At 48.1% G+C, this 19639-nt stretch overlaps 14 non-coding genes across 14 annotated transcripts; 4 read left to right on the top strand and 10 right to left on the bottom strand.

The window, feature by feature from the left end:
• Nucleotides 1–175: 175 nt before the first annotated feature.
• On the bottom strand, nucleotides 176–247 carry trnah-gug (transfer RNA histidin (anticodon GUG)). Its single transcript has one exon. It is a non-coding gene; the product is annotated as a tRNA-His (tRNA).
• A 2480-nt stretch (nucleotides 248–2727) lies between these two features.
• On the bottom strand, nucleotides 2728–2800 carry trnak-uuu (transfer RNA lysine (anticodon UUU)). Its single transcript has one exon. It is a non-coding gene; the product is annotated as a tRNA-Lys (tRNA).
• A 177-nt stretch (nucleotides 2801–2977) lies between these two features.
• Nucleotides 2978–3059, bottom strand: trnas-uga (transfer RNA serine (anticodon UGA)). Its single transcript has one exon. It is a non-coding gene; the product is annotated as a tRNA-Ser (tRNA).
• Nucleotides 3060–4349: 1290 nt separating this feature from the next.
• trnas-cga (transfer RNA serine (anticodon CGA)) lies at nucleotides 4350–4431 on the bottom strand. The gene has a single exon. It is a non-coding gene; the product is annotated as a tRNA-Ser (tRNA).
• Nucleotides 4432–5272: 841 nt separating this feature from the next.
• Nucleotides 5273–5387, top strand: LOC141313502 (U5 spliceosomal RNA). The gene has a single exon (XR_012349574.1). It is a non-coding gene; the product is annotated as a U5 spliceosomal RNA (small nuclear RNA).
• A 2908-nt stretch (nucleotides 5388–8295) lies between these two features.
• trnak-uuu (transfer RNA lysine (anticodon UUU)) lies at nucleotides 8296–8368 on the bottom strand. The gene has a single exon. It is a non-coding gene; the product is annotated as a tRNA-Lys (tRNA).
• A 177-nt stretch (nucleotides 8369–8545) lies between these two features.
• trnas-uga (transfer RNA serine (anticodon UGA)) lies at nucleotides 8546–8627 on the bottom strand. The gene has a single exon. It is a non-coding gene; the product is annotated as a tRNA-Ser (tRNA).
• Nucleotides 8628–9918: 1291 nt separating this feature from the next.
• Nucleotides 9919–10000, bottom strand: trnas-cga (transfer RNA serine (anticodon CGA)). Its single transcript has one exon. It is a non-coding gene; the product is annotated as a tRNA-Ser (tRNA).
• A 197-nt stretch (nucleotides 10001–10197) lies between these two features.
• On the top strand, nucleotides 10198–10269 carry trnar-ucu (transfer RNA arginine (anticodon UCU)). The gene has a single exon. It is a non-coding gene; the product is annotated as a tRNA-Arg (tRNA).
• A 572-nt stretch (nucleotides 10270–10841) lies between these two features.
• LOC141313501 (U5 spliceosomal RNA) lies at nucleotides 10842–10956 on the top strand. Its single transcript, XR_012349573.1, has one exon. It is a non-coding gene; the product is annotated as a U5 spliceosomal RNA (small nuclear RNA).
• Nucleotides 10957–13865: 2909 nt separating this feature from the next.
• On the bottom strand, nucleotides 13866–13938 carry trnak-uuu (transfer RNA lysine (anticodon UUU)). Its single transcript has one exon. It is a non-coding gene; the product is annotated as a tRNA-Lys (tRNA).
• Nucleotides 13939–14132: 194 nt separating this feature from the next.
• On the bottom strand, nucleotides 14133–14214 carry trnas-cga (transfer RNA serine (anticodon CGA)). Its single transcript has one exon. It is a non-coding gene; the product is annotated as a tRNA-Ser (tRNA).
• Nucleotides 14215–15055: 841 nt separating this feature from the next.
• On the top strand, nucleotides 15056–15170 carry LOC141313500 (U5 spliceosomal RNA). Its single transcript, XR_012349572.1, has one exon. It is a non-coding gene; the product is annotated as a U5 spliceosomal RNA (small nuclear RNA).
• A 3157-nt stretch (nucleotides 15171–18327) lies between these two features.
• trnas-uga (transfer RNA serine (anticodon UGA)) lies at nucleotides 18328–18409 on the bottom strand. The gene has a single exon. It is a non-coding gene; the product is annotated as a tRNA-Ser (tRNA).
• Between the last annotated feature and the right edge of the window lie 1230 nt (nucleotides 18410–19639).

The following is a 19639-nucleotide window of genomic DNA, read 5'->3' as shown; positions in this document are numbered from 1 at the left end:
TCAAACAAAGATGGCTTCAGCTCTTTTGGCCCCATCAGTGACTCGTGCACTTCGAGCCTTCTTTGTTGACCCCGAAAGCCAGCCTCTGCTGCCTGCGTTGTTGGTATAGTTTAGCTGGCACCGCACCCGTACGAAAAATGGAGGTGGCAGAAAGGAGCTCAGTGAACAAAAAGCCTGCCGTGACCCGGATTCGAACCGGGGTTGCTGCGGCCACAACGCAGAGTACTAACCACTATACGATCACGGCGCACCACTGGCTCACATCTGGTGGTGCCGGCCGTCCGAATTGAAAAAAAAAAAGGACTAGCGGCGCTTTTTATTACTGTGGAGAGAGGGCACACAAATCCGTGCTAGGGACACGGAAGAAAAGGGCCCAGCCACTTCTCCTCAGCACCGGCGAAGAGCGTAATCGGCAGGATTCAAACCTGCTCGGGGAGACCCCAATGGATTTCTAGTCCATCGCCTTAACCACTCGGCCACGACTGCGGCGGCCCTGATGTCCTCTGTCCCGTTGTCAACCTCAAAGTTGGCTGAAAAAACAATGAACTGGCTACCGCTTTACTGAAATCGCCTAGCATAAAACTCCTAAAGGGGAAAACAGCCCACCACAAGCAACGAAACATTCATGAAGGGGCAGCATAGCAAACACTCTATGTGAACTCTATCAGATCTTTAAGCGTACGCCGCCACACGGCAGAGCTGGGGCCTCATGTACAAAGACTTGCGTTGAATTATTACTAAAACATAGCGTACGGACAAAGCTGTAAATGTGCGTACGCAGTAAAAAAATCAGATGTATGAAACACTGCGTACGCGGAATTCCATGCATTTCTCTTTGTACATCTGAATTAACGTGAAATTGAGTGCACATGCACGAGCGCAAAACCCCTCCCTGCCTCCTCCCCCGTATTAATATGGTAATGACTCCACTTTGGCAAAACCAAACGAAAAAGCAAGCAAGAGAAACTTAACAGAATGTGATTTGAAGGTGCTCCTCACCGGTAGACCGGAGAAAAACTGTTATTTGCAAGTTTGTAAAAAAAAAAAAAAAAAGGGAGACTTTAGCTGACGCGGTTAACGCAGTGGGGTTTGAACATCGCACTGTGAACGAATTAAAAAAGAAATGGTCCGATGTAAAGGTGCAGGTGGAGAACAGCGGCGACTTAGCCTACGTTTCAGCGCATCAGTCAGAGTCATAGAGCGCAAGCAGATGAACATCGTTGTCTTGTAACGGTAAAATATCTTGTTTGAATAAGTGCAACGTTGTCTTTATGAAATAAACAATAGTAGGCCTATGTCTATAAAGGTTCATATAATGCCTCACCACACGGTGTGATGTTGACATAATGTGATTTAGTTTGACACAAAGCAACCGAGTGATCCTTGTCAGCTAGGTAAAATATTTTATAAGAAATTTCTATTTAGATTTTATGGTTATCTGCTGAATTTGCTGATGCTTGTAAATTACATGATGTAACATTTCATCATATTATATAGCCTATATAGCCATTGAGAGGGACATCCCAGTGGATCGCAGTGTTGTTTGAATTAGTTTAAATAAGATATATATATATAAGGGGGGGGGGGGGGGTGCCCTTTTTTTCAGTTTCAGCATATGCCCCTCAAAAGGTCTGTGCACGGCTCTGGTGCCACCGGCATTTCAGCTGCCCAATCGCCCGCTCTACAAGTGCGAGAATGGGCATCATTGTATCTGCGCTCTTGGTCAGTTTGTGGGTTGTTGAGGGGGGTTAACAGCCACGTCTTTAATGGATAACCGCGGTCTCCTGATATGCAGTTAAATAGTTACGCTCAATAAAATAAAATAAAGTAAAACTTAGCTGTTTCCGATTCACGTATCCAAATTGTTCTTCAGATGGCGCCTTTATAGCAATGTCCGTGCAGTCGATCGCTTGCGCTTACATTAGGATAACCGGTGATCGCTGCAAATTGCGCTTTGTTTGGCTGGTCAACTGCATGGTATGGAAATCTTATATACCTGCTAGACATGCGGATGATCCCGTCCCATACAGCTGGCATTGCAGGGCTCAAAGACGACTGGCTTAACCCCGAGCGGTCTGCCAGTTCCCTTTGGAACCAAGCGTTATCAGCACCTGTAAGGGAACGGGTAATGCGTGGCTCCTCGCTGTCTCCAAATTTGGACCCAACTCAGCACAGAGCTCCAAGAGGATAGCTCTTGGAAATCTGAAACATTTTATAAGCCAGTCATCATCGTGGGCCAGAAAATCACTGAGATCCCTAAAAACGCGTTCCCTTCGGATTTGGCCATTGACAATGTCCTCCAATAAGGCCAACACTGCCATTGCCATAGACTAAGGGATGTATACATTTGCAAATGCTTTTATATGTTCTAAATCACATAACTGGTAGAAAAATATTGTCTCAATTAACCCATTTTATCAATTATAAATTAATAGCAATGTTTTCCACATGTGTTGGTGCGATACTTTGTAGTGTGCAATTTTAAATAATTGCCTCTAGGAGTCGCCAAGGGACATACAAACACACGCACAAAAAAATACACGTACGCCAGACATGGAGTTGGCGTGGATCAACGCACATTCTCACGTTCATTTCATCGTTAGTAAATCCAAACGTGAGCGTGAAATCTGGCGTACGCAAAGTTTTTGTGCGTACGCAGCGTTGATACATGAGTCCCCTGGACCGGCACGACTGCAAGCTGAGGGCGACAACAAGAAGATGGCCCTTCGCCCGAACAGGGACTTGAACCCTGGATCCTCAGATTAAAAGTCTGATGCTCTACCGACTGAGCTATCCAGGCTCTTGTGTTTTGTGCGCCTCTTACTTTTTATATAAGAATACTTTCTCCACAAGCCGCCCAGCAGAAGCTCACTTGCCACAGGAGCTACGGGACAAAGGCCGCACGCAATTACGTCAGAGAGAGCGAAGGCCAAACCACCGTCGCAAAAAGCTAAAGGCAAAAGGGGGAATGCCCGACCGTAGTCGGCAGGGTTCGAACCTGCGCGGGTAGACCCCAATGGATTTCAAGTCCATCGCCTTAACCTCTCGGCCACGACTACGCCTGCATGTGGACCGCCTGCTCTCGTCTCGAGGCGGGCAGCACAGGATGCCGCCGAGCTTCAGGCGCAAAATCCAACTGAAGGGTGAGTTGGCAAAAAGAAGCTGGACGTCCCCGTCGCTCAACGACAAAGGGCTGCCATGACCCGGATTCGAGCATTCTTATCCGACCGCTTAAATCTGACACCGAGCGCCTGCGTTGGTGGTATTGTGGTGAGCATAGCTGCCTTCCAAGAAGTTGACCCGGGTTCGATTCCCGGCCAACGCACAGTTTTTGGCTGCGGTTGACCTCGAAGCAGAACTCCTTCTGTGACCTCTGTCTGCACCAAAAGCTTTTGGATGAGTCGTTCAACAGCAGCAAAGAACTAGGTCTCCTCTTTGGGGAATCTAACCCCGGTCTTCCACGTGACAGGGGGAGATACTGTCCACAATACTAACGAAGATTTGCGCTTGCTGTTCTTCGCTCTCAGCACACGCGACTGCACCCAACTTGCCAAAATGAGCCCCTACTCCATGAAATACCAGATTGACCCGCCACGAGCTAAACTCTCTCAACATCTTGAATGCTACACATTACAGAGGGTCATTATTTGGACCGATTTATTTCATTTAATATTTTTTTTGGCCTCTAATACGGGGGCATGAAAAAAGAGATGACATTACCTTGATCGGGTTTGTGAATACTGGGTGAGGGAAGGGACTTTCGTAACTTTTACTTCTCCCATTTAGAGTGAGGGGGGTGATGAAAATCATGTTGGCAGGTGTTGGCAGCCTAGATTACCCTTGGTGAGCGTAGTGGTATACCACAGTGAGCGCACAGGTCCAAGGGCATAGAGACACATATCAAGTTTCTCGTCATCAGCGCATAAACAGCCCACCACAAGCAACGAAAAATTCATGAAGGGGCAGCATAGCAAACACTCTATGTGAACTCTGTCACATCTTTAAGCGTACGCCGCCTCACGGCAGAGCTGGACCGGCACGACTGCAAGCTGAGGGCGACAACAAGAAGATGGCCCTTCACCGGAACAAGGACTTGAACCCTGGACCCTCAGAGTAAAAAAAAGTCTAATGCTCTACCGACTGAGCTAGCCAGGCTCTTGTTTTTTGCGCGCTTCTTACTTTTTATATAAGAACACTTTCTCCACAAGCCGCCCGGCAGAAGCTCACTTGCCACAGGAGCTACGGGACAAAGGCCGCACGCAATTACGTCAGAGAGAGCGAAGGCCAAAGGCCTTGGAAGGCCCAACCACCGTCGCAAAAAGCTAAAGGTAAAAGGGGGAATGCCCAACCGTAGTCGGCAGGGTTCGAACCTGCGCGGGGAGACCCCAATGGATTTCGAGTCCATCGCCTTAACCTCTCGGCCACGACTACGCCGTGCATATGGACCGCCTGCTCCCTTGTCTCGAGGCGGGCAGCACAGGATGCCGCCGAGCTTCAGGCGCAAAATCCAACTGAAGGGTGAGTTGGCAAAAAGAAGCTGGACGTCCCCGTCGCTCAACGACAAAGGGCTGCCATGACCCGGATTCGAGCATTCTTTTCTGACCACTTAAATCTTGCACTGAGCGCCTGCGTTGGTGTTATTGTGGGGAGCATAGCTGCCTTCTAAGCAGTTGACCTGGGTTCGATTCCCGGCCAACGCGTTGTTTTCGGCTGCGGTTGACCTCGAAGCAGAACTCCTTCTGTGACCTCTGTCTGCACCAAAAGCTTTTGGATGAGTCGTTCGACAGCAGCAGAGAGCTAGGTCTCCTCGTTGGGGAATCTAACCCCGGTCTTCCACGTGACAGGGGGAGATACTGTCCACCATACTAACAAAGAGTTGCGCTTGCTGTTCTTCGCTCCCAGCACACGCGACTGCACCCAACTTGCCAAAACGAGCCCCTACTCCATGAAATACCAGATTGACCAGCCACGAGCTAAAGTCTCTCAATATCTTGAATGCTACACATTACAGTGGGTCATTATTTGGACCGCTTTATTTCATTTAATATTTTTTTTGGCCTCTAATACGGGGGCATGAAAAAAGAGATGACATTACCTTGATCTGGTTTGTGAATACTGGGTGAGGGAAGGGACTTTCATAACTTTTACTTCTCCCATTTGGAGTGAGGGGGGTGACGAAAATCATGTTGTGAGGTGTCGGCACCCTAGATTACCCTTGGTGAGCGTAGTGGTTTACCACAGTGAGCGCAAAGGTCCAAGGGCATAGAGACACATCTCGAGTTTCTCGTCATCAGCGCATAAATCTTTCGCTTTTTACTAAAGATTTCCGTGGAGGGGAACCTTTGCGAGTGACCTGTATTTTTGGGGGCTCTGCTCACAGCAGAGCTACACTAGAGTGTCAAGAGCAGAGTCAATCTGGCCACCCGCCAGCGTGCAGTGGAACAAAGCGCGCCTCGTCATGGTCTGTGTTTGCAGCCTTTGCGCTTCCAGCTTCGCAGCTTCAAATTTCTTAAGCCAGCATGGAAAGACAGCGCTCTCTCGTCCATGACGCGAGAAAAACTCTGGACGGGCTCAAACAAAGATGGCTTTTAGCTCTTTTGGCCCTATCAGTGACTCGTGCGCTTCGATCCTTCTTTGTTGACCCTGAAAGCCAGCCTCTGCTGCCTGCGTTGTTGGTATAATTTAACTGGCACCGCACCCGTACGAAAAATGGAGGTGGGAGAAAGGAGCTCAGTGAACAAAAAGCCTGCCGTGTCCCGGATTCGCTGCGGCCACAACGCAGAGTACTCTCCACTATACGATCACGGCGCCCCACTGGCTCACATCTGGTGGTGCCGGCCGTCCGAATTGAAAAAAAAAAAGGACTAGCGGCGCTTTTTATTACTGTGGAGAGAGGGCACACAAATCCGTGCTAGGGACACGGAAGAAAAGGGCCCAGCCACTTCTCCTCAGCACCGGCGAAGAGCGTAATCGGCAGGATTCAAACCTGCTCGGGGAGACCCCAATGGATTTCTAGTCCATCGCCTTAACCACTCGGCCACGACTGCGGCGGCCCTGATGTCCTCTGTCCCGTTGTCAACCTCAAAGTTGGCTGAAAAAACAATGAACTGGCTACCGCTTTACTGAAATCGCCTAGCATAAAACTCCTAAAGGGGAAAACAGCCCACCACAAGCAACGAAACATTCATGAAGGGGCAGCATAGCAAACACTCTATGTGAACTCTATCAGATCTTTAAGCGTACGCCGCCACACGGCAGAGCTGGGGCCTCATGTACAAAGACTTGCGTTGAATTATTACTAAAACATAGCGTACGGACAAAGCTGTAAATGTGCGTACGCAGTAAAAAAATCAGATGTATGAAACACTGCGTACGCGGAATTCCACGCATTTCTCTTTGTACATCTGAATTAACGTGAAATTGAGTGCACATGCACGAGCGCAAAACCCCTCCCTGCCTCCTCCCCCGTATTAATATGGTAATGACTCCACTTTGGCAAAACCAAACGAAAAAGCAAGCAAGAGAAACTTAACAGAATGTGATTTGAAGGTGCTCCTCACCGGTAGACCGGAGAAAAACTGTTATTTGCAAGTTTGTAAAAAAAAAAAAAAAAAGGGAGACTTTAGCTGACGCGGTTAACGCAGTGGGGTTTGAACATCGCACTGTGAACGAATTAAAAAAGAAATGGTCCGATGTAAAGGTGCAGGTGGAGAACAGCGGCGACTTAGCCTACGTTTCAGCGCATCAGTCAGAGTCATAGAGCGCAAGCAGATGAACATCGTTGTCTTGTAACGGTAAAATATCTTGTTTGAATAAGTGCAACGTTGTCTTTATGAAATAAACAATAGTAGGCCTATGTCTATAAAGGTTCATATAATGCCTCACCACACGGTGTGATGTTGACATAATGTGATTTAGTTTGACACAAAGCAACCGAGTGATCCTTGTCAGCTAGGTAAAATATTTTATAAGAAATTTCTATTTAGATTTTATGGTTATCTGCTGAATTTGCTGATGCTTGTAAATTACATGATGTAATTTATTAACATTTCATCATATTATATAGCCTATATAGCCATTGAGAGGGACATCCCAGTGGATCGCAGTGTTGTTTGAATTAGTTTAAATAAGATATATATATATAAGGGGGGGGGGGTGCCCTTTTTTTCAGTTTCAGCATATGCCCCTCAAAAGGTCTGTGCACGGCTCTGGTGCCACCGGCATTTCAGCTGCCCAATCGCCCGCTCTACAAGTGCGAGAATGGGCATCATTGTATCTGCGCTCTTGGTCAGTTTGTGGGTTGTTGAGGGGGGTTAACAGCCACGTCTTTAATGGATAACCGCGGTCTCCTGATATGCAGTTAAATAGTTACGCTCAATAAAATAAAATAAAGTAAAACTTAGCTGTTTCCGATTCACGTATCCAAATTGTTCTTCAGATGGCGCCTTTATAGCAATGTCCGTGCAGTCGATCGCTTGCGCTTACATTAGGATAACCGGTGATCGCTGCAAATTGCGCTTTGTTTGGCTGGTCAACTGCATGGTATGGAAATCTTATATACCTGCTAGACATGCGGATGATCCCGTCCCATACAGCTGGCATTGCAGGGCTCAAAGACGACTGGCTTAACCCCGAGCGGTCTGCCAGTTCCCTTTGGAACCAAGCGTTATCAGCACCTGTAAGGGAACGGGTAATGCGTGGCTCCTCGCTGTCTCCAAATTTGGACCCAACTCAGCACAGAGCTCCAAGAGGATAGCTCTTGGAAATCTGAAACATTTTATAAGCCAGTCATCATCGTGGGCCAGAAAATCACTGAGATCCCTAAAAACGCGTTCCCTTCGGATTTGGCCATTGACAATGTCCTCCAATAAGGCCAACACTGCCATTGCCATAGACTAAGGGATGTATACATTTGCAAATGCTTTTATATGTTCTAAATCACATAACTGGTAGAAAAATATTGTCTCAATTAACCCATTTTATCAATTATAAATTAATAGCAATGTTTTCCACATGTGTTGGTGCGATACTTTGTAGTGTGCAATTTTAAATAATTGCCTCTAGGAGTCGCCAAGGGACATAAAACAAACACACGCACAAAAAAATACACGTACGCCAGACATGGAGTTGGCGTGGATCAACGCACATTCTCACGTTCATTTCATCGTTAGTAAATCCAAACGTGAGCGTGAAATCTGGCGTACGCAAAGTTTTTGTGCGTACGCAGCGTTGATACATGAGGCCCCTGGACCGGCACGACTGCAAGCTGAGGGCGACAACAAGAAGATGGCCCTTCGCCCGAACAGGGACTTGAACCCTGGATCCTCAGATTAAAAGTCTGATGCTCTACCAACTGAGCTATCCAGGCTCTTGTGTTTTGTGCGCCTCTTACTTTTTATATAAGAATACTTTCTCCACAAGCCGCCCAGCAGAAGCTCACTTGCCACAGGAGCTACGGGACAAAGGCCGCACGCAATTACGTCAGAGAGAGCGAAGGCCAAACCACCGTCGCAAAAAGCTAAAGGCAAAAGGGGGAATGCCCGACCGTAGTCGGCAGGGTTCGAACCTGCGCGGGGAGACCCCAATGGATTTCAAGTCCATCGCCTTAACCTCTCGGCCACGACTACGCCTGCATGTGGACCGCCTGCTCTCGTCTCGAGGCGGGCAGCACAGGATGCCGCCGAGCTTCAGGCGCAAAATCCAACTGAAGGGTGAGTTGGCAAAAAGAAGCTGGACGTCCCCGTCGCTCAACGACAAAGGGCTGCCATGACCCGGATTCGAGCATTCTTATCTGACCGCTTAAATCTGACACCGAGCGCCTGCGTTGGTGGTATTGTGGTGAGCATAGCTGCCTTCCAAGAAGTTGACCCGGGTTCGATTCCCGGCCAACGCACAGTTTTTGGCTGCGGTTGACCTCGAAGCAGAACTCCTTCTGTGACCTCTGTCTGCACCAAAAGCTTTTGGATGAGTCGTTCAACAGCAGCAAAGAACTAGGTCTCCTCTTTGGGGAATCTAACCCCGGTCTTCCACGTGACAGGGGGAGATACTGTCCACTATACTAACGAAGATTTGCGCTTGCTGTTCTTCGCTCTCAGCACACGCGACTGCACCCAACTTGCCAAAATGAGCCCCTACTCCATGAAATACCAGATTGACCCGCCACGAGCTAAACTCTCTCAACATCTTGAATGCTACACATTACAGAGGGTCATTATTTGGACCGATTTATTTCATTTAATATTTTTTTTTGGCCTCTAATACGGGGGCATGAAAAAAGAGATGACATTACCTTGATCGGGTTTGTGAATACTGGGTGAGGGAAGGGACTTTCGTAACTTTTACTTCTCCCATTTGGAGTGAGGGGGGTGACGAAAATCATGTTGGCAGGTGTTGGCAGCCTAGATTACCCTTGGTGAGCGTAGTGGTTTACCACAGTGAGCGCACAGGTCCAAGGGCATAGAGACACATATCAAGTTTCTCGTCATCAGCGCATAAACAGCCCACCACAAGCAACGAAAAATTCATGAAGGGGCAGCATAGCAAACACTCTATGTGAACTCTGTCACATCTTTAAGCGTACGCCGCCTCACGGCAGAGCTGGACCGGCACGACTGCAAGCTGAGGGCGACAACAAGAAGATGGCCCTTCACCGGAACAAGGACTTGAACCCTGGACCCTCAGAGTAAAAAAAAGTCTAATGCTCTACCGACTGAGCTAGCCAGGCTCTTGTTTTTTGCGCGCTTCTTACTTTTTATATAAGAACACTTTCTCCACAAGCCGCCCGGCAGAAGCTCACTTGCCACAGGAGCTACGGGACAAAGGCCGCACGCAATTACGTCAGAGAGAGCGAAGGCCAAAGGCCTTGGAAGGCCCAACCACCGTCGCAAAAAGCTAAAGGTAAAAGGGGGAATGCCCGACCGTAGTCGGCAGGGTTCGAACCTGCGCGGGGAGACCCCAATGGATTTCGAGTCCATCGCCTTAACCTCTCGGCCACGACTACGCCGTGCATATGGACCGCCTGCTCCCTTGTCTCGAGGCGGGCAGCACAGGATGCCGCCGAGCTTCAGGCGCAAAATCCAACTGAAGGGTGAGTTGGCAAAAAGAAGCTGGACGTCCCCGTCGCTCAACGACAAAGGGCTGCCATGACCCGGATTCGAGCATTCTTTTCTGACCACTTAAATCTTGCACTGAGCGCCTGCGTTGGTGGTATTGTGGGGAGCATAGCTGCCTTCTAAGCAGTTGACCTGGGTTCGATTCCCGGCCAACGCGTTGTTTTCGGCTGCGGTTGACCTCGAAGCAGAACTCCTTCTGTGACCTCTGTCTGCACCAAAAGCTTTTGGATGAGTCGTTCGACAGCAGCAGAGAGCTAGGTCTCCTCGTTGGGGAATCTAACCCCGGTCTTCCACGTGACAGGGGGAGATACTGTCCACCATACTAACAAAGAGTTGCGCTTGCTGTTCTTCGCTCCCAGCACACGCGACTGCACCCAACTTGCCAAAACGAGCCCCTACTCCATGAAATACCAGATTGACCAGCCACGAGCTAAAGTCTCTCAATATCTTGAATGCTACACATTACAGTGGGTCATTATTTGGACCGCTTTATTTCATTTAATATTTTTTTTGGCCTCTAATACGGGGGCATGAAAAAAGAGATGACATTACCTTGATCTGGTTTGTGAATACTGGGTGAGGGAAGGGACTTTCATAACTTTTACTTCTCCCATTTGGAGTGAGGGGGGTGACGAAAATCATGTTGTGAGGTGTCGGCACCCTAGATTACCCTTGGTGAGCGTAGTGGTTTACCACAGTGAGCGCAAAGGTCCAAGGGCATAGAGACACATCTCGAGTTTCTCGTCATCAGCGCATAAATCTTTCGCTTTTTACTAAAGATTTCCGTGGAGGGGAACCTTTGCGAGTGACCTGTATTTTTGGGGGCTCTGCTCACAGCAGAGCTACACTAGAGTGTCAAGAGCAGAGTCAATCTGGCCACCCGCCAGCGTGCAGTGGAACAAAGCGCGCCTCGTCATGGTCTGTGTTTGCAGCCTTTGCGCTTCCAGCTTCGCAGCTTCAAATTTCTTAAGCCAGCATGGAAAGACAGCGCTCTCTCGTCCATGACGCGAGAAAAACTCTGGACGGGCTCAAACAAAGATGGCTTTTAGCTCTTTTGGCCCTATCAGTGACTCGTGCGCTTCGATCCTTCTTTGTTGACCCTGAAAGCCAGCCTCTGCTGCCTGCGTTGTTGGTATAGTTTAACTGGCACCGCACCCGTACGAAAAATGGAGGTGGGAGAAAGGAGCTCAGTGAACAAAAAGCCTGCCGTGTCCCGGATTCGCTGCGGCCACAACGCAGAGTACTCTCCACTATACGATCACGGCGCCCCACTGGCTCACATCTGGTGGTGCCGGCCGTCCGAATTGAAAAAAAAAAAGGACTAGCGGCGCTTTTTATTACTGTGGAGAGAGGGCACACAAATCCGTGCTAGGGACACGGAAGAAAAGGGCCCAGCCACTTCTCCTCAGCACCGGCGAAGAGCGTAATCGGCAGGATTCAAACCTGCTCGGGGAGACCCCAATGGATTTCTAGTCCATCGCCTTAACCACTCGGCCACGACTGCGGCGGCCCTGATGTCCTCTGTCCCGTTGTCAACCTCAAAGTTGGCTGAAAAAACAATGAACTGGCTACCGCTTTACTGAAATCGCCTAGCATAAAACTCCTAAAGGGGAAAACAGCCCACCACAAGCAACGAAACATTCATGAAGGGGCAGCATAGCAAACACTCTATGTGAACTCTATCAGATCTTTAAGCGTACGCCGCCACACGGCAGAGCTGGGGCCTCATGTACAAAGACTTGCGTTGAATTATTACTAAAACATAGCGTACGGACAAAGCTGTAAATGTGCGTACGCAGTAAAAAAATCAGATGTATGAAACACTGCGTACGCGGAATTCCACGCATTTCTCTTTGTACATCTGAATTAACGTGAAATTGAGTGCACATGCACGAGCGCAAAACCCCTCCCTGCCTCCTCCCCCGTATTAATATGGTAATGACTCCACTTTGGCAAAACCAAACGAAAAAGCAAGCAAGAGAAACTTAACAGAATGTGATTTGAAGGTGCTCCTCACCGGTAGACCGGAGAAAAACTGTTATTTGCAAGTTTGTAAAAAAAAAAAAAAAAAGGGAGACTTTAGCTGACGCGGTTAACGCAGTGGGGTTTGAACATCGCACTGTGAACGAATTAAAAAAGAAATGGTCCGATGTAAAGGTGCAGGTGGAGAACAGCGGCGACTTAGCCTACGTTTCAGCGCATCAGTCAGAGTCATAGAGCGCAAGCAGATGAACATCGTTGTCTTGTAACGGTAAAATATCTTGTTTGAATAAGTGCAACGTTGTCTTTATGAAATAAACAATAGTAGGCCTATGTCTATAAAGGTTCATATAATGCCTCACCACACGGTGTGATGTTGACATAATGTGATTTAGTTTGACACAAAGCAACCGAGTGATCCTTGTCAGCTAGGTAAAATATTTTATAAGAAATTTCTATTTAGATTTTATGGTTATCTGCTGAATTTGCTGATGCTTGTAAATTACATGATGTAATTTATTAACATTTCATCATATTATATAGCCTATATAGCCATTGAGAGGGACATCCCAGTGGATCGCAGTGTTGTTTGAATTAGTTTAAATAAGATATATATATATAAGGGGGGGGGGGGTGCCCTTTTTTTCAGTTTCAGCATATGCCCCTCAAAAGGTCTGTGCACGGCTCTGGTGCCACCGGCATTTCAGCTGCCCAATCGCCCGCTCTACAAGTGCGAGAATGGGCATCATTGTATCTGCGCTCTTGGTCAGTTTGTGGGTTGTTGAGGGGGGTTAACAGCCACGTCTTTAATGGATAACCGCGGTCTCCTGATATGCAGTTAAATAGTTACGCTCAATAAAATAAAATAAAGTAAAACTTAGCTGTTTCCGATTCACGTATCCAAATTGTTCTTCAGATGGCGCCTTTATAGCAATGTCCGTGCAGTCGATCGCTTGCGCTTACATTAGGATAACCGGTGATCGCTGCAAATTGCGCTTTGTTTGGCTGGTCAACTGCATGGTATGGAAATCTTATATACCTGCTAGACATGCGGATGATCCCGTCCCATACAGCTGGCATTGCAGGGCTCAAAGACGACTGGCTTAACCCCGAGCGGTCTGCCAGTTCCCTTTGGAACCAAGCGTTATCAGCACCTGTAAGGGAACGGGTAATGCGTGGCTCCTCGCTGTCTCCAAATTTGGACCCAACTCAGCACAGAGCTCCAAGAGGATAGCTCTGGGAAATCTGAAACATTTTATAAGCCAGTCATCATCGTGGGCCAGAAAATCACTGAGATCCCTAAAAACGCGTTCCCTTCGGATTTGGCCATTGACAATGTCCTCCAATAAGGCCAACACTGCCATTGCCATAGACTAAGGGATGTATACATTTGCAAATGCTTTTATATGTTCTAAATCACATAACTGGTAGAAAAATATTGTCTCAATTAACCCATTTTATCAATTATAAATTAATAGCAATGTTTTCCACATGTGTTGGTGCGATACTTTGTAGTGTGCAATTTTAAATAATTGCCTCTAGGAGTCGCCAAGGGACATAAAACAAACACACGCACAAAAAAATACACGTACGCCAGACATGGAGTTGGCGTGGATCAACGCACATTCTCACGTTCATTTCATCGTTAGTAAATCCAAACGTGAGCGTGAAATCTGGCGTACGCAAAGTTTTTGTGCGTACGCAGCGTTGATACATGAGGCCCCTGGACCGGCACGACTGCAAGCTGAGGGCGACAACAAGAAGATGGCCCTTCGCCCGAACAGGGACTTGAACCCTGGATCCTCAGATTAAAAGTCTGATGCTCTACCGACTGAGCTATCCAGGCTCTTGTGTTTTGTGCGCCTCTTACTTTTTATATAAGAATACTTTCTCCACAAGCCGCCCAGCAGAAGCTCACTTGCCACAGGAGCTACGGGACAAAGGCCGCACGCAATTACGTCAGAGAGAGCGAAGGCCAAAGGCCTTGGAAGGCCCAACCACCGTCGCAAAAAGCTAAAGGTAAAAGGGGGAATGCCCGACCGTAGTCGGCAGGGTTCGAACCTGCGCGGGGAGACCCCAATGGATTTCGAGTCCATCGCCTTAACCTCTCGGCCACGACTACGCCGTGCATATGGACCGCCTGCTCCCTTGTCTCGAGGCGGGCAGCACAGGATGCCGCCGAGCTTCAGGCGCAAAATCCAACTGAAGGGTGAGTTGGCAAAAAGAAGCTGGACGTCCCCGTCGCTCAACGACAAAGGGCTGCCATGACCCGGATTCGAGCATTCTTTTCTGACCACTTAAATCTTGCACTGAGCGCCTGCGTTGGTGGTATTGTGGGGAGCATAGCTGCCTTCTAAGCAGTTAACCTGGGTTCGATTCCCGGCCAACGCGTTGTTTTCGGCTGCGGTTGACCTCGAAGCAGAACTCCTTCTGTGACCTCTGTCTGCACCAAAAGCTTTTGGATGAGTCGTTCGACAGCAGCAGAGAGCTAGGTCTCCTCGTTGGGGAATCTAACCCCGGTCTTCCACGTGACAGGGGGAGATACTGTCCACCATACTAACAAAGAGTTGCGCTTGCTGTTCTTCGCTCCCAGCACACGCGACTGCACCCAACTTGCCAAAACGAGCCCCTACTCCATGAAATACCAGATTGACCAGCCACGAGCTAAAGTCTCTCAATATCTTGAATGCTACACATTACAGTGGGTCATTATTTGGACCGCTTTATTTCATTTAATATTTTTTTTGGCCTCTAATACGGGGGCATGAAAAAAGAGATGACATTACCTTGATCTGGTTTGTGAATACTGGGTGAGGGAAGGGACTTTCATAACTTTTACTTCTCCCATTTGGAGTGAGGGGGGTGACGAAAATCATGTTGTGAGGTGTCGGCACCCTAGATTACCCTTGGTGAGCGTAGTGGTTTACCACAGTGAGCGCAAAGGTCCAAGGGCATAGAGACACATCTCGAGTTTCTCGTCATCAGCGCATAAATCTTTCGCTTTTTACTAAAGATTTCCGTGGAGGGGAACCTTTGCGAGTGACCTGTATTTTTGGGGGCTCTGCTCACAGCAGAGCTACACTAGAGTGTCAAGAGCAGAGTCAATCTGGCCACCCGCCAGCGTGCAGTGGAACAAAGCGCGCCTCGTCATGGTCTGTGTTTGCAGCCTTTGCGCTTCCAGCTTCGCAGCTTCAAATTTCTTAAGCCAGCATGGAAAGACAGCGCTCTCTCGTCCATGACGCGAGAAAAACTCTGGACGGGCTCAAACAAAGATGGCTTTTAGCTCTTTTGGCCCTATCAGTGACTCGTGCGCTTCGATCCTTCTTTGTTGACCCTGAAAGCCAGCCTCTGCTGCCTGCGTTGTTGGTATAGTTTAACTGGCACCGCACCCGTACGAAAAATGGAGGTGGGAGAAAGGAGCTCAGTGAACAAAAAGCCTGCCGTGTCCCGGATTCGCTGCGGCCACAACGCAGAGTACTCTCCACTATACGATCACGGCGCCCCACTGGCTCACATCTGGTGGTGCCGGCCGTCCGAATTGAAAAAAAAAAAGGACTAGCAGCGCTTTTTATTACTGTGGAGAGAGGGCACACAAATCCGTGCTAGGGACACGGAAGAAAAGGGCCCAGCCACTTCTCCTCAGCACCGGCGAAGAGCGTAATCGGCAGGATTCAAACCTGCTCGGGGAGACCCCAATGGATTTCTAGTCCATCACCTTAACCACTCGGCCACGACTGCGGCGGCCCTGATGTCCTCTGTCCCGTTGTCAACCTCAAAGTTGGCTGAAAAAACAATGAACTGGCTACCGCTTTACTGAAATCGCCTAGCATAAAACTCCTAAAGGGGAAAACAGCCCACCACAAGCAACGAAACATTCATGAAGGGGCAGCATAGCAAACACTCTATGTGAACTCTATCAGATCTTTAAGCGTACGCCGCCACACGGCAGAGCTGGGGCCTCATGTACAAAGACTTGCGTTGAATTATTACTAAAACATAGCGTACGGACAAAGCTGTAAATGTGCGTACGCAGTAAAAAAATCAGATGTATGAAACACTGCGTACGCGGAATTCCACGCATTTCTCTTTGTACATCTGAATTAACGTGAAATTGAGTGCACATGCACGAGCGCAAAACCCCTCCCTGCCTCCTCCCCCGTATTAATATGGTAATGACTCCACTTTGGCAAAACCAAACGAAAAAGCAAGCAAGAGAAACTTAACAGAATGTGATTTGAAGGTGCTCCTCACCGGTAGACCGGAGAAAAACTGTTATTTGCAAGTTTGTAAAAAAAAAAAAAAAAAGGGAGACTTTAGCTGACGCGGTTAACGCAGTGGGGTTTGAACATCGCACTGTGAACGAATTAAAAAAGAAATGGTCCGATGTAAAGGTGCAGGTGGAGAACAGCGGCGACTTAGCCTACGTTTCAGCGCATCAGTCAGAGTCATAGAGCGCAAGCAGATGAACATCGTTGTCTTGTAACGGTAAAATATCTTGTTTGAATAAGTGCAACGTTGTCTTTATGAAATAAACAATAGTAGGCCTATGTCTATAAAGGTTCATATAATGCCTCACCACACGGTGTGATGTTGACATAATGTGATTTAGTTTGACACAAAGCAACCGAGTGATCCTTGTCAGCTAGGTAAAATATTTTATAAGAAATTTCTATTTAGATTTTATGGTTATCTGCTGAATTTGCTGATGCTTGTAAATTACATGATGTAATTTATTAACATTTCATCATATTATATAGCCTATATAGCCATTGAGAGGGACATCCCAGTGGATCGCAGTGTTGTTTGAATTAGTTTAAATAAGATATATATATATAAGGGGGGGGGGTGCCCTTTTTTTCAGTTTCAGCATATGCCCCTCAAAAGGTCTGTGCACGGCTCTGGTGCCACCGGCATTTCAGCTGCCCAATCGCCCGCTCTACAAGTGCGAGAATGGGCATCATTGTATCTGCGCTCTTGGTCAGTTTGTGGGTTGTTGAGGGGGGTTAACAGCCACGTCTTTAATGGATAACCGCGGTCTCCTGATATGCAGTTAAATAGTTACGCTCAATAAAATAAAATAAAGTAAAACTTAGCTGTTTCCGATTCACGTATCCAAATTGTTCTTCAGATGGCGCCTTTATAGCAATGTCCGTGCAGTCGATCGCTTGCGCTTACATTAGGATAACCGGTGATCGCTGCAAATTGCGCTTTGTTTGGCTGGTCAACTGCATGGTATGGAAATCTTATATACCTGCTAGACATGCGGATGATCCCGTCCCATACAGCTGGCATTGCAGGGCTCAAAGACGACTGGCTTAACCCCGAGCGGTCTGCCAGTTCCCTTTGGAACCAAGCGTTATCAGCACCTGTAAGGGAACGGGTATTGCGTGGCTCCTCGCTGTCTCCAAATTTGGACCCAACTCAGCACAGAGCTCCAAGAGGATAGCTCTTGGAAATCTGAAACATTTTATAAGCCAGTCATCATCGTGGGCCAGAAAATCACTGAGATCCCTAAAAACGCGTTCCCTTCGGATTTGGCCATTGACAATGTCCTCCAATAAGGCCAACACTGCCATTGCCATAGACTAAGGGATGTATACATTTGCAAATGCTTTTATATGTTCTAAATCACATAACTGGTAGAAAAATATTGTCTCAATTAACCCATTTTATCAATTATAAATTAATAGCAATGTTTTCCACATGTGTTGGTGCGATACTTTGTAGTGTGCAATTTTAAATAATTGCCTCTAGGAGTCGCCAAGGGACATAAAACAAACACACGCACAAAAAAATACACGTACGCCAGACATGGAGTTGGCGTGGATCAACGCACATTCTCACGTTCATTTCATCGTTAGTAAATCCAAACGTGAGCGTGAAATCTGGCGTACGCAAAGTTTTTGTGCGTACGCAGCGTTGATACATGAGGCCCCTGGACCGGCACGACTGCAAGCTGAGGGCGACAACAAGAAGATGGCCCTTCGCCCGAACAGGGACTTGAACCCTGGATCCTCAGATTAAAAGTCTGATGCTCTACCGACTGAGCTATCCAGGCTCTTGTGTTTTGTGCGCCTCTTACTTTTTATATAAGAATACTTTCTCCACAAGCCGCCCAGCAGAAGCTCACTTGCCACAGGAGCTACGGGACAAAGGCCGCACGCAATTACGTCAGAGAGAGCGAAGGCCAAACCACCGTCGCAAAAAGCTAAAGGCAAAAGGGGGAATGCCCGACCGTAGTCGGCAGGGTTCGAACCTGCGCGGGGAGACCCCAATGGATTTCAAGTCCATCGCCTTAACCTCTCGGCCACGACTACGCCTGCATGTGGACCGCCTGCTCTCGTCTCGAGGCGGGCAGCACAGGATGCCGCCGAGCTTCAGGCGCAAAATCCAACTGAAGGGTGAGTTGGCAAAAAGAAGCTGGACGTCCCCGTCGCTCAACGACAAAGGGCTGCCATGACCCGGATTCGAGCATTCTTATCTGACCGCTTAAATCTGACACCGAGCGCCTGCGTTGGTGGTATTGTGGTGAGCATAGCTGCCTTCCAAGAAGTTGACCCGGGTTCGATTCCCGGCCAACGCACAGTTTTTGGCTGCGGTTGACCTCGAAGCAGAACTCCTTCTGTGACCTCTGTCTGCACCAAAAGCTTTTGGATGAGTCGTTCAACAGCAGCAAAGAACTAGGTCTCCTCTTTGGGGAATCTAACCCCGGTCTTCCACGTGACAGGGGGAGATACTGTCCACTATACTAACGAAGATTTGCGCTTGCTGTTCTTCGCTCTCAGCACACGCGACTGCACCCAACTTGCCAAAATGAGCCCCTACTCCATGAAATACCAGATTGACCCGCCACGAGCTAAACTCTCTCAACATCTTGAATGCTACACATTACAGAGGGTCATTATTTGGACCGATTTATTTCATTTAATATTTTTTTTTGGCCTCTAATACGGGGGCATGAAAAAAGAGATGACATTACCTTGATCGGGTTTGTGAATACTGGGTGAGGGAAGGGACTTTCGTAACTTTTACTTCTCCCATTTGGAGTGAGGGGGGTGACGAAAATCATGTTGGCAGGTGTTGGCAGCCTAGATTACCCTTGGTGAGCGTAGTGGTTTACCACAGTGAGCGCACAGGTCCAAGGGCATAGAGACACATATCAAGTTTCTCGTCATCAGCGCATAAACAGCCCACCACAAGCAACGAAAAATTCATGAAGGGGCAGCATAGCAAACACTCTATGTGAACTCTGTCACATCTTTAAGCGTACGCCGCCTCACGGCAGAGCTGGACCGGCACGACTGCAAGCTGAGGGCGACAACAAGAAGATGGCCCTTCACCGGAACAAGGACTTGAACCCTGGACCCTCAGAGTAAAAAAAAGTCTAATGCTCTACCGACTGAGCTAGCCAGGCTCTTGTTTTTTGCGCGCTTCTTACTTTTTATATAAGAACACTTTCTCCACAAGCCGCCCGGCAGAAGCTCACTTGCCACAGGAGCTACGGGACAAAGGCCGCACGCAATTACGTCAGAGAGAGCGAAGGCCAA

Source organism: Garra rufa, unplaced genomic scaffold (assembly GCF_049309525.1).
Source record: "Garra rufa unplaced genomic scaffold, GarRuf1.0 hap1_unplaced_007, whole genome shotgun sequence".
In the NCBI taxonomy this organism is placed as follows: Eukaryota; Metazoa; Chordata; class Actinopteri; order Cypriniformes; family Cyprinidae; genus Garra; species Garra rufa.
The sequence above is the reverse complement of the archived record's forward strand: the minus strand, read 5'-3'. Positions and strand labels throughout refer to the sequence as shown.